Source organism: Amaranthus tricolor, chromosome 16 (genome assembly GCF_026212465.1).
Source record: "Amaranthus tricolor cultivar Red isolate AtriRed21 chromosome 16, ASM2621246v1, whole genome shotgun sequence".
Lineage (NCBI taxonomy): Eukaryota > Viridiplantae > Streptophyta > Magnoliopsida > Caryophyllales > Amaranthaceae > Amaranthus > Amaranthus tricolor.
Genome location: NC_080062.1, coordinates 9,314,357 through 9,328,538, shown reverse-complemented (window position 1 = coordinate 9,328,538; position 14,182 = coordinate 9,314,357).

Here is a 14,182-nt window from a genome sequence, read left to right as displayed (position 1 = left end):
TGAAAATCCAATCCCATGGGCTTAGGAGCCAGCCAAGTAATACTATTAGTTAAAGAAAATATATATGAATAAGGTTATGAAAGAGGATACTTTAGAATTTTTACATTCATCAATATTTTACATTCATCAATTACAATCTCAATTTGAATTTTTTATAAAAAATTACTCTACCCCCTCCATTTTTAATAGAATTGAGTTTTATATTAAACTTCTAATACGATTACTAATGAATTTATGTTAAAAAAAACATATTTATTTAGTATCATTATAGATCTTAATAAATATTTTTTAATTATCAATCTTTAATAATTTTTAGCAACCCGCAATTAAAGTTATTCAATATTTAAGTTTGCATTAATATTTATAAAAAAGTAAATGAGAACAAAAGAGAATGTAGAGAGTGTTTTACAAGGATAATACATATTTTAACTATTACTTTTTATAATATGTGTTTTTTAAATTGGGAATGATTATTTTTTAGTAGACTAGTCAATTTTTTATTTGACCAGAATTCCGACCAAAAATCAATGGTTTATAACCCAAAAACTTTGTCCCGAAAATTGATACTAAGCGCCCTAGAAAAAGCGAAAGAATTTGGGGCAAATCGTGTAAAAAGTCATACTTGATAATTTTGACCCATTTTTCAATTTTTATCAACTTTTCAGTTCCACTGAATTGATTTTTAGTTGTTATCCACTATATTTCTAATAAGTTTTTATATTGCTTTTAATTTCTTTTTTGAAACCTTATTGCCTTTTTATATTTCCTAATTAAAATCAAACTAAAATTAAAATCAAACTAACCTCTAGATAAGTTAGATTTGTCTTTAGAGGCATGTGGGATTTGAGCTGGTGAAGTGTGAGGAAAGTCGCTTAAGGGAGCAACTAGTTCAATGAGGAATAAGTACAAACAACACTAAGATATATAGAAAGCGAAAATGAATATATTAGGTTCAAAGCTTGAGAACTCTAACATAAAAGGATGCTTTAAGACAAGAAAACATGTAAATATTAGGTCAAGAGAAAGTCCATCTAAGGGTAATGCTCATTTCTAAGAGCTTGAACAAAGTTCCAAGTCAATGGTCAAATATCTTTATAATGTGCCTCCAAGCCTTAAAAGACTTATGCTGACTATCTTAAATTAGAAGTGTAACTTTCTCGACCTTAAGCTCTTACTATGAGCACAACTCTTATCAAACAATTCATGTTCGATCTGTTAAAAAAAGGATCAAAAATCAACTGAAAACACATTTATGTTCCCCCAAACACCTTTCGAGTATAATATGGGATTTTCTAGTAGTAGTTGAATTCTAGGCTACTAAACCACTAGTGCAAAAGGTTAAGTCGGACAATCTAACATAATCATAAGATGAAGAATAGGACCTCTAAAATCTTTGCTCCAACACTGAAAATGTCTAAGAGACTAGTTTGGAGGTAGGCAGAGACCCACCTTCTAGAGTTAGCCTCCCTACCTTCACTAACTTGGCTTTTAGGGCTAAATGTTACTCTAATAAAGTGAATCAATACTTAACATCGTTTTTACTGGTGCTATTAATTTTTTCCGTCCTGATTACCCTAAACGAGTATTGAGTTTTAAAATCTAATTGAAATTAGTACAAATTCACCAATTTTTAGGCACACAAATTGAGAAGATACTTGACATTATTTATACCTATGTTTACAATTTTTGTTAAAGGAACGTTGCGTTCACCGTTAAGAAACACTTAGTTTGAAAATTCGATCGTAACGAATATTTATTTGTCAATTTTTAAGGCAACAAAACAAGATGTATAATATTGTTATAAAATAAATTAAATAATACTTCTAAAATAAATAATAATTTTATTAAATTAAATTTAGAATTACAATAAAATATAATAAATATAAAACTATAACATAAAAAATAAAATAGAATTTAAAAGAAAAGCCACGTGTACAACCACGTGTACGTGTATAGCCGCAATAGCAACTAGTTGTTTAGGTCACAAACAGGTCACAACCCATTAGATGAAACTTATATTTAAAGTTCAGCTCATTGAAGAGAAATAGTTAAAATTCAACCAATTGAAGTACATTTGTTTTAAATAATTTTGTTCTTTTAGAAAAATAAAATTAGAATAAAGGATAATTAAATTTTTAAGATTCTTGAAAAAAGAAATTACTTTTTATCACAGTATAAGCCGAAAAAAAGGAGAATATGAATACTAAATTAAACTCATGACATTTACTAAAAAGTACTCCCTCCTATTCAGCTTATGTGTCTCATTTCCTTTTATGGTCAAGTCACCTTAATAGTCCTATTTCTATTTTTGGTATAGGTTTTTGACTTTTATGCCCTTAGTAACTTTATCCTATTTTCAATTATACCCTCTATTACCCATACTAATTTTTCCTTCCTTACATTAAAAAACTCATAATATCACTCTCTTTCCTACCCTTAGGGTCCCATTTTTGACTCTCCTTAAAATCCGTAAAATGTCAAATGGAACTCCTAAGGTGAATACGAGGGAGTAAATATTCAAGATTGGATTTTTTATTAAAAAAATAATTGGCATTGCGTAAACATGAGCTGTAAACACAATTGAACACAGTTAATTAATTATAGGTTCCTATAAGGTGCATTTTGAGTTTTCAATGATTAAAAGGTAGAGGAATAATAGGAAAAAGACCTACTAATGAAATTATTTACTACAATAAAATAATAGTACGGTTTTTCATTGTGATTTGTTGAAGGTAAGCACCATGGCATTTGTTGGCCTATGCATTAAAAAAACCCAATTCTTATAATTCGCCACCCTTTTTATTTTTTCGCCACCCCTAGTAAATTACCATATTGCCCTTGGTTTTTGAAAAAATTACATTTATGCCATTAAACCTAAAATTTTCTATATAAACCACACTCACACTAAAAATTCTCTCACTACAACTAAAAACCAACATACAAAAGCAAAATTTGGGAGCAAAAATTAAGTTCAATCCGGGATTTATCAATCGAGGTAAGTTATTTTTAATTAAATTTAATCATCAAAAAAAAAAAAATAGAAGTCGCCCAGATCTGGGCGACTCCAATTTTTTTTTTATTTTTTCCGTATGTATTTTGTTAATTTTATTATTATTAATTTTATTATTATTATTATTGTATTGTTATTTTTGTTAATATTAAATATATGTTAATGTTATTATTATTATTGTGATTGTTAATTTTGTATTATTAAATATATGTTAATGTTGTTATCATTAATTTTATTATTATTATTGTTATTGTTATTTTTACTTATTATTAAATATATGTTTATGTTTTGTTTTATAAATTATTAGTTTAAATTTGTATGTTGTAATGTTTATTTATTTATTTTTTAGTAAGTGAATATATATGTTATTTATATTTTACGGAAAAAAAAAAAAAAAGAAAATGAGTCGCCCAGATCTGGGCGGCTGAACCCCGATTCAGTCGCCTAATTTTAGGCGGCTGAACCCCGATTCAGTCGCCTAATTTTAGGCGGCTGAACCGGGGTCCAGCCGCCCGGATCTGGGCGACTCATTTTCTTTTTTTTTTTTTTTAATTTTTTGTATATTTTGGAGTAATAAATTTAAAAATTGAAATTTAAAAAAAAAAACTGATTATTATATATATATATATATATATATATATATATATATATATATATATATATATATATATATATATATATATATATATATATATATATATATATATATATATATATATATATATATATATATATATATATATATATATATATATATATATATATATATATATATATATATATATATATATATATATATATATATATATATATATATATTTTTTCCTTATATTTAGGAAAAATATATTTAAAGTTTGAAATTTAAAAAAAAAACCTGATTTTTATTAATAAATTTATATATTTTTTTAATAAAATGTTAATATTGTAAATAATTTATTTATTTATTTATTTTAAATTTGTTTTTTTTTCCGTTTATTTAGGAATAATAATTTTAAATTTTGAAATATAAAAAAAAACATGATTATTATTAATTTTTTTTCCAGGTTCTTTTTTTTAATGAATTAATAACGCACATTGTCTTTTTGTGTTTTCAGTTCGCGAAAGAATGGGCCAGTCGATTCGCTCCAGTGGCAAGACTACCTACACGGATTGTGGATTTGAACTCCCGTCAACGACATGCTTTAGAAATATACCTTAATGATTGTAGAGATTTATTTGATGAATGGCAAATTGATCAAGGGCAAGGCCCTGAATAGTCTGTACTGAAACTATTTTACATTATTTATTGCATTTATTTTCGTCAATGATTGCATTTATTTTACAAAAATATACACACTAACCCACATCACACACATACATGTATATTTGTCTACCAACATTATAAATTCCTCCTATTAATCAAAGAAATAAATAAATTGTTAACACCACACAATGTAGTATAATTATGGATTATATACAACTTTTAATGAATGTCGTGTATAAATTCTATGGAGTATCTAAATTTACAGCATCGTCAGCGGTGTTATTTGTTGGTGGGTGTGACCCGCGTAGATTATTCCACAGCATAATCCTCGTAGTGAAATTTGTGTCAAGATCTTTCGCGAAATTGTCAGCTGCTTGTTTCCAACCTGGGTGGATCGGCGGCAGAGGGGATGAATCGTCGTTCATAAAAAGTTGAACAAAATGATTTCGATTAACCCAAAGTATATGTATTAGTTTGTTAACACTTCTCGCGGCCTGTGCTTTTCTTAACAGAAGAATCAAACAGTTGTATTGCGGATTCCCGTCAGCAGCACCATAATAAGCAATGGCAATGTTAAGAAACGTTGCTGCAGAGTAGAAAGACATCGGTGCATCGAACCAGTGCATGAAAGGAGCAGGTCCATAATAAAGGCCGGTTGCATTCCGGTTGCACTAAGCTGTCGTATGTGCTCCCGAATATCTACATTAATCCTCGCCCTTACATGACCATCTCTGTACACCAAGAACGGGTAGTTATGTTTTCCCTTTTCACCAGGACACACCCTTACCGTCCAAGGTCTTTCTCCTGGTTTAAGACTACTTCCTACAATCATAAATTTACACCCACAACTCCTACTTTTAGAACCAGGTCGGGCAGCATTATCTACATTATCTACATCACCCCTAAGTTTACCATAGCGGTGACATCTTAAATAACAACTAACTCTGGAACGTCCTTCTTTCTTTTTATAAGAAGCACGTGTAAATTGAAAACCAATTGTTATTGCTATCGCATCGGCCCAACTATGTAACTTATCTATGGAGATAAATTCCCTATCCGTAACAAAGTGACCGAAGTAGTCTACGTTGTCTCCAAAGTTTTCAAACTCCTGCACATTTGAAATGATATAAATTAAGTACATTAATGACTACAATAATAATAATTGGATTAATAATAACAACAACAACAACAACAACAACAATAATAATAATAATAATAATAATAATAATTATAAGAATAATAATAATAATAATAATAATAATAATAATAATAATAATAATAATAATAATAATAATAATAATAATAATAATAATAATAATAATAACAATAATAATAATAATAATAATAATAATAATAATAATAATAATAATAATAATAATAAATAAATAGATAACGATAAATCAAACTAATAATGACAATAACAATAACAATTTTAATAATAATAAAAACATTACGTTAATAAAAAAATTTAAAAACATTTAAAATAAATAAATAATGACAAGACAAATAATAACAATAATAATAATAGTAATAATAATGACAACAAATACAAAAATAATAATAATAATTATAACAATAATAAATAAATAAATAATTAAATAAATAAATAAATTACGTAAATTAAAATATTAAAAAATTTAAAAAATAAAAATATCAACAATAAAAATTATAATAATGACAACAACAATAATAATAATAATAATAGTACTAACAATAATTATAATAATAATTTAAAAAAACATTAATACGTAAATAAAAAATAATAATAATAATAATAATAATAAACCAGTCGCACAAATCTGGCGACTAACCCCTGGTCCAGTTGCACAAAATTGGGCGACTGGACCATGGATCAGTCGCCCAGATTTGTGCGACTGGACCATGGGTTAGTCGCCCAGATTTGTGCGACTGAACCATGGTTCAGTCGCCTAGATTTGTGCGACTTGTTTTTTTTTTTTTTTCGAACGACAGTTTTACGTACCGCATCCGACTCATAGTCGCTTTCGTTAGCCATATTCAACCAATTACGCCTTACAACTTCTTCACCCCTTTTTAGAGAGATAGTACCAGTTTTTTAGAAAGATAGTACCGTGTTTGAATTCGTACTTCAAACGCATCTCAGAATTCGATATATATAGACAAATCATCCGCATTAAATTCTTAATAGTGTTATTAAGCGTGATTTACATTTATTAATTATGTTTTAACTCCAATGGCATTTTTGTAATTTTTTAAATCCAGGGGCAATTAAGTAATTTTGGGGGGGTGGCGAAAAAATGAAAAGGGATGGCGAAAAATAGCAACACCCTTAAAAAAAATCACATTCTAAAAACTAACTTTAATGATTTCTTTTGTGAAATTTTAGTTGATATTTGTGATAACTTACATAAACATTGTGAATGCATTATTGACTCACTTACCAATAAATGTTTATAGAATGAAAATAATAGGGGTTTTTATAAGAATAATAGTGAAAAATTTAGATTCTATAAACAAGTGTTATGGGTGATGCTAATAAAAATATACTTTTATTTTTTTCAAGGGACCAAAAACGTTTTAATAAAATTTTAGGGGATTAAATAAATAATACCACTAAAAAATAACTATTTTATGCTAGAGTAAAATAGTTTATAAAATAAAGTGTGCTTATTATTAATGTAGATTACAAACTATATATCTTTTTATTGATTTAGCTCTAAATGCTTCTTTATTTAATTATTCATACTTTAATTATTTTTACATTTTAAAGGTTTTATTGATATTGAAATGAGTTTATGTTGACTTGTATATAACTCTGAAATGAGTGTAAATACATATGATTAAAAGTTAAGAATGAATTAAAATTGATTTCGAGATGTATAATAAATCGGATCTAGAGCGGTCTTACGGATTTGGGACGAGTCTGGTGGGCCTGAGTCTTATATAGATCTACAGAGAGGGTATGGGTTGGGTTTGGATCTGAATAACCTAGACCTAGACTCATACACATTTTTTCGGACCTGATACCAGACTCGAATCCGCTAGGTCTCAAAAATTGAACTCAAACCTTAATAGTAGGGGCGGGTCTAGACATGTCAAATAAGGTTTTTACACAAGACCATCTGTATTCACCATTCAAGGGTGTTGAAGGGCTTCGGTGGTGCTGTCACTTGTGGTTGGGTGGATCTTGCAAATCAACCTTAATTTCCACCGGTCAAATTAGTCAATAGCATCAATCAACAAATCCAATCAATATTTATTTTTAAAAAGCTTAGATACAATTTTCCAATCTATTACTTCCTCTGTTCCAAATTACTTGCATAATATGTTTTTTCACACGATCCAATATACTAATTCAATCCTTAATATTTCTAATTATGTATAATCATCAATTTTTATATTAACAATCTTTACATTGAGACGAATCAAACTTAATCACATTTGACTACCTTTTAACTTATAAATTAAAAAATAATGACAAAATAAGTGTGATAAATGGATCATATACATACTAATAAAAATGTTGAAAAATGACAAATGTCATTCTTAAAGAGCCTTGACAAATAAAATTATTTCAGTGGATGATAGTTTAATACATAACAACATGTACCTAATTTAGAATCTAAATTTTTTTTTAAATTAGAGCAAAATTAGGTAAAGTATTTATATAATTTATTATAGCAATCCTATATACCTAACTTAAAATTTGATAAATTTAATTGAATGAAAATCTGATGTACTCGATAAATAATTTTAAAAAAAAGTATTAAATTTTGCTTTAAAAAGTCATGTATTTAATAAATTTAACAATGATAATATATACTTGCATTATTTTTTTAAGTTGTAATTTATATATTCTATATTAATAAATTCGTGCATTACACGAGTTTATATACTAGTAGTGTAATTCTAACGTTGCAAGTAATTTGAAATTGATAATATATATATTATTTTGATCATTTATGAAGAATATTAAACTTAGAGCCGTCTTAGATTAATATACTTCATAAATAATTAACATAACATATAATATTAAATTACATAAAAAGTAGTGAAATGTAATATGTATAATGAAAGCAACGAAGTATATATATGGGAAGACTTGTCATATATGGTGATTGCACTGATGAGAATGGTGGTAGTTTACTAGTTACGAAACAATAATTATAATATCAGTGTTTACATAGTAACTTCATTATTGATATTAAGAAAACTTGGCTCCTCGTATATTATGTATAATGCCCCAATAAATCCTAATTTTCATCTGTCAGTCTTATTCTTCCTGAGTGACCGTCATACTCAGAGACGCTCCTCATAAAAAATTGACCCATATTATTAAAAAAAATAGAAAAAAAAATTATTATCGGGACCGATACATTTAAGTTGAGCTTAGTGTATAATTTAACTACAAAACACAAAATAGTAAGTCATGTAAATATAGTATTAGTTTAGTACAAGGCATATTAGTATAATTTTAGTTTAGTCTTATTAGTATAATATTAGCATATTATAACTTTTTTTTATATTAGTATATATTGGCACATTATATATTAGTCATTTTAGTATATTGTTAGTATATATAGTCTTAGACATATTATTATTATTTAATTAATATAATTTAAGTCGTATTAAAATACTATTATTATAATATTATAAGTTGTGTTGGTCATATTGGTATGATAATATTAATCATATTAGTATATACTAGGAGTAGTATATATACCCGTGCAATGCACGGATTTATAAATATATAGATATATATAAATTTAATTTCTAACTAATGCAATATATATATATATATATATATATATATATATATATATATATATATATATATATATATATATATATATATATATATATATATATATATATATATATATATATATATATATATATATATATATATATATATATATCGTTAAAAAATTGTCTAATTTGAATAAAATGTGATAATAGAAATAACTATTAATGACAACGTGTGATTGTGACGAATACTAAAATAAAATTAAAAAAAGTCATCATTCTTGAGAAGAGAAAAAGCGAGAAAGAAAAAGTCTAAATAAAATTGATTTATATTGAAAACAAATTATTTTTTGTAAAATTTACTTTATGAAAAATACTCCTAAAACTAATTTTAACTTAAACTTGTAAGAAAAGCTTTATTTTCATTGATAATTTAGACACATAAATGAATAATCATAAAATAGATAAAAAAAAAAGTTTTATATTTCAAAAGCTTTTAGAGAAATGTGGGTTAAAGAAAAGATCTTTAGTTGTTAAATTTTTTTAGTTGAGATATTATACAAGTACTACACATAAAAAAGTTAATTAAAAAATACTGTACATGAATTATTTATAAACCCAATCCTAAATAAAAAAAAAAGATTATAATTAAATGATGAGAAAAGATTTAGAAAAGCCTAGAAAATGAAAAAAATTAGTATATTATAAACTTATAATAATGAGAAAGATATTCAATTATGAAATATTCTCGCATTACAAAAAATAGTAAAAATAAAACTTGCAAGAGAATTATTTTTAGAGAACAAAATTATTATATAGTCATAAATTAGCTAGCATTTATTAAAACACCTCGGCAGTAAGTAACCAATAGTTTTTTTTTGCCAAACCATCATTTTAATGTGAAATTGCCATTTGGAATTTTCCATAACTTTTAGTATATAGTATGGTTAATTAGTCGTACTAGTATTACTAGTAGTCGTATCAATATTACTATTAGGTATATGATCAGTAAATATTAGCACAACATATATTAGCTGTATTAGTATATTATTAGTACACAATAAGTTGTATTAGTATAGTATTTACATAGTATTATTCGTATTAGTATAATATTAGTTGTATTAATCGTATTGGTACAATAATAGCATATTATTAGTCGTATTAAATATATTATTTATTAATCAATGTTCTATTATTCATATTGGTATTATATGAGTATTAGTATAGTAATAACGTACTATAGGTATTAGTATAGAATTAGAATTAGTCGTTTAATATTAGCATAGTATTAGTCTTATTAATACTATTAGTATTAGTCATATCTATTATCCAGTGTATATAATACTAGTATGAAAACTCGTATAATATACTAGTATGAAAACTCGTATAATGTACAAAGTTATTTTAATATAAAAATGTTTATCAGATGATAATAACTTCAACGAGATGCGATGATATGGATATAAAATGTTTATAACTACACAATGACTCCATAATTGATTAGATAATAAATTAATAATAAATAAAAAATAAATTGGTTTTTTAAAAGATATAATATGTAATAATAATTTAGAGCTTTTGACCTTTTGGTATCAGGATATTAATATTAGTATTAGTACTTATTTAGTATATTGTAGTATGATTAGTACTTGTACCATCAGTTTGTTAGTGTATGTATTTATACTAGTTTTAATTTTAATAAGTAAATTATACACCATCTAATTTAGCCTATTAGTCCATATATTTTTTAACACTATTTATCGATTATTCTTGATTTGTATTTTTTTTCTTAATTTATAAATTGAAATTGAAATATAGTCAAGTGAGATTTTTTTTTAAACTTTTCCTCAATGCAAAAATTATTATAATCAACTTTTTACAATTTCAATTATACACTATTGGATATATTAACAATAATAATAGTGCATGAACATCTGTGAAAAACAAATTAAATGGGACTATTAAATTGAAATGGAGGGTGGGAGTAGTAATTTTCCTAGAAGGTGTTTCTCGCTAGCAAACTAATGTAATTATGTTTTTGTTCTTGTTTATATATGTTTTTGTTTGATTTATGGAAAATCTATTCTTCTTCCAAATAATAATAATAATAAGGGATATTCTATATGGTAAGCACCAACTATTGTAAAAAGCGAGTAGTAGCAATTTTTAAAATTTTTTCTCCACAAAATAGCACTCAACTCTTGAAAAATTAACTATAGTAACATTATGGAGGTAAAAACGTTATATTTCCGTTAAGTTTTGGTAAAAGTCATAAATATCCCTAATAAATCCCAAATGTAAAGCCCAACTTACGGAAATTAAACTAAACGGAAATGTTAATGTAGATAATTTTCAAGAGTTGAGTGCTATTTTGTGGAAAAAGTTTGGAATTTATTAGGGGCATTTATGACTTTTACCAAAATTTAACAGAGATTAAACGTTTTTACTTTCATAATGTTATTGTAGTTAATTTTCCAAGTGTTGAGTGCTATTTTGTAGAATAAATTTTAAAAATTGTTACCACTCGTCTTTTGCCATAGTTGTTGCTTACCATACAGTATATCCCTATTTTTAATAATAATAATAATAATAATAATAATAATAATATTAATAATAATAATAATAATAAAGCGGTAATTTGTTAGAAATTTTGGCAGTTTCATGTGTGGGATGAATTGAATTTGGATTTGAGTTTGGAAAAGGGTTTCAAATATGGGTTGGTGGAGCTTTTTCTTGACTAAAAAGGGTAATTTTTTTACCAAAATTTAGTCAAAATTGGAAGGAAAAATGGTTTGAAATTTTTTTAAAAAGAATTTTGTGATGAAATTCAGGAAAAACGTTTTACGATGACTAATTTTCGACTAAAAAATAGTTAGAATAGTCGGAAATTTTCTACTGATTTCTGACTAACTTTTTAATAAAAAATTTCGACTAATTTTTTTACAATAAGATGTTAGTTGAAAATTCAGACTAATTTCCAGCTAAAATGAAATTCCACCTACATTTCTTTTGATTGTTTAAAATAGTTGTAAAACTTTAATAATCAATTAAATCAGAATAAAAAGGACACTCCCAGTATCCCGCACAAGACAAGGCCCGGGTGGGGAGTTTTCTTTTTCTTGAAAGATACGAACAAATCATACTCGTTAACCCAAACAGGGAGTAAAGAGAGATGCGCGCAATCAAAAAACTCTCCAATTAATACCTACGCCCAGTAGGGGTTGAACCCCAAACCTTCTACTCCACATGTAGATGCTCTATCCATTGAGCCATAAGCGTTTTTCAGTTCAATAAATATAGTAATAAATTAATCTTATTTGATGTAATTATTATGCATAATATCATTTTCTAATATAACTTCTTAATTTAATGTCATTATTATAGAAAAAACTGATAATATTGTGTTTAAGGAGATATTTTAAAATATTTAATATATATTATTTTAATCATTGTACGTGAAGTCTTTATATTGCATTGTTTGCTCTATATATTTTATTTTATTTTATTTTTTTTGGCAAATAAAAATTTTTCATTCACCAGAAAAAAAACAAAATACATTAAGGCAAGGGAACTCAGCTTACCTTATTTGCATCAGTGTGGAAACGAGGCCCACCTTCTTTGAAGGGTTTTCCCATCCCATTCTTCATGTGCATACGAGGAAAGCGAGGCCTAAAATGAGCTGACAAAGTTTGTCAGCTAATATCCAAAGCTATACCAAAAGACTATAAAACAAGCACAAAGCCTATACAAAAAATAAGCAGTTGCAGACAGCAAACAGGTGTAGTAAGCATGCCTACAAGAGCAACCAGCACAAAGGATCAATTCTCCTTCAAAAGATTGATATTCAGCACATGACATCTTTGAGATACATCCGCCTTAATCATGTCAACAATACATCGGGGAGATCGCACAAAGTGATTTCATATTGCCTCATTCCTGCAATGCCATGGTATATAGTGGAGGCGTATACTGCAGTCATGACTTGTTGCTTTAATTGAGAGAGGTCATACTTTCTAAAGTCCATACAAGGAAAAGGCTTCAAAACTATACCTGTCCAATCCTTGATTCCTGCCACACATAAAAGACTAAACGAACATTCAAAGAAAAGATGGGTGTTTGTTTCAGAGTGAATACCACACAAAGAGCACAGGTCATCATCGACCACCCCAATATGCTTTAGCTTGTCCTTTAATTTTAGTCCTTGATGAGCAGCTAACCAACAAATAAATCTAGTCTTAGGTATAGATAGCCTATTCCAAACCAGATGCCTCCATTGTACCTTCGGACTATTCTCCAAATTAGGTTCATATACCTCCTTGATGGAATATTCATCCTTACATACCCATGGCCTCAAAAGAGCTATTACTTGACAAAGCTTTTTTACAGTCTAGCTAGCTGTAACAGGCGCATTGAAAATCTCTCATTTTGCACCTTTAGTATATACTCCATGAAACCACTTAACCCATAAGGTTTTCCTCATCATATGAATGTGCCACGCGATTTTGCCAACCGCTGTCTGATTCCAAAGATGAATGTTGCGTATGCCAAGGCCACCAACCTTCTTAGGAGTACAAATTGTTTTCCAATTAATGTTTTCAGGTTTAGGTGAGTGAGCAACCCCAAACCAAAGATAAGAACGACATATGGAATTCACAATGTTGATTACTCTTTTCGGAATAACAAAAATTTGGCACCAGTAAGAAGTTATCCCCATCAAGACTGAGTTGATGAGTTGCAGTCTGGTAGCATAGGAGAGGTGCTTACATTGCCAAGAACAGATGCACTTGGTCATCTTATCAGCCAACTGCTCACATTCAGCAATGCTAAGGCGTTTAGACAAAAGATGAACACCTAGGTATCTAAACGGGAGTGTGCCAAGAACAAATTGAGAAATGTCTCTAATATCTCTTTAAGGGTTGTTTCTATCCCAGCCAAATATATTGCAGATTTATCAGTATTAGTACGGATGTAGCAGGAGCGGCACTCTCGTTACATAATTAACATTAATAATTATACTTAAGATAAATAATGCGGAAGTGTAAAACGCCGAACTGCTAAAAACCATTTGAAATAAAAAAAATGTTCAAAACATAAGTAAAAATATATCTTACAACTGAGAAAATATAAAATAAGGTTTACTTAAATACGATAAAAAAACATAAGTACAATATAGTCATCAAGTAAAATCATTGAAGCTAAGTCCT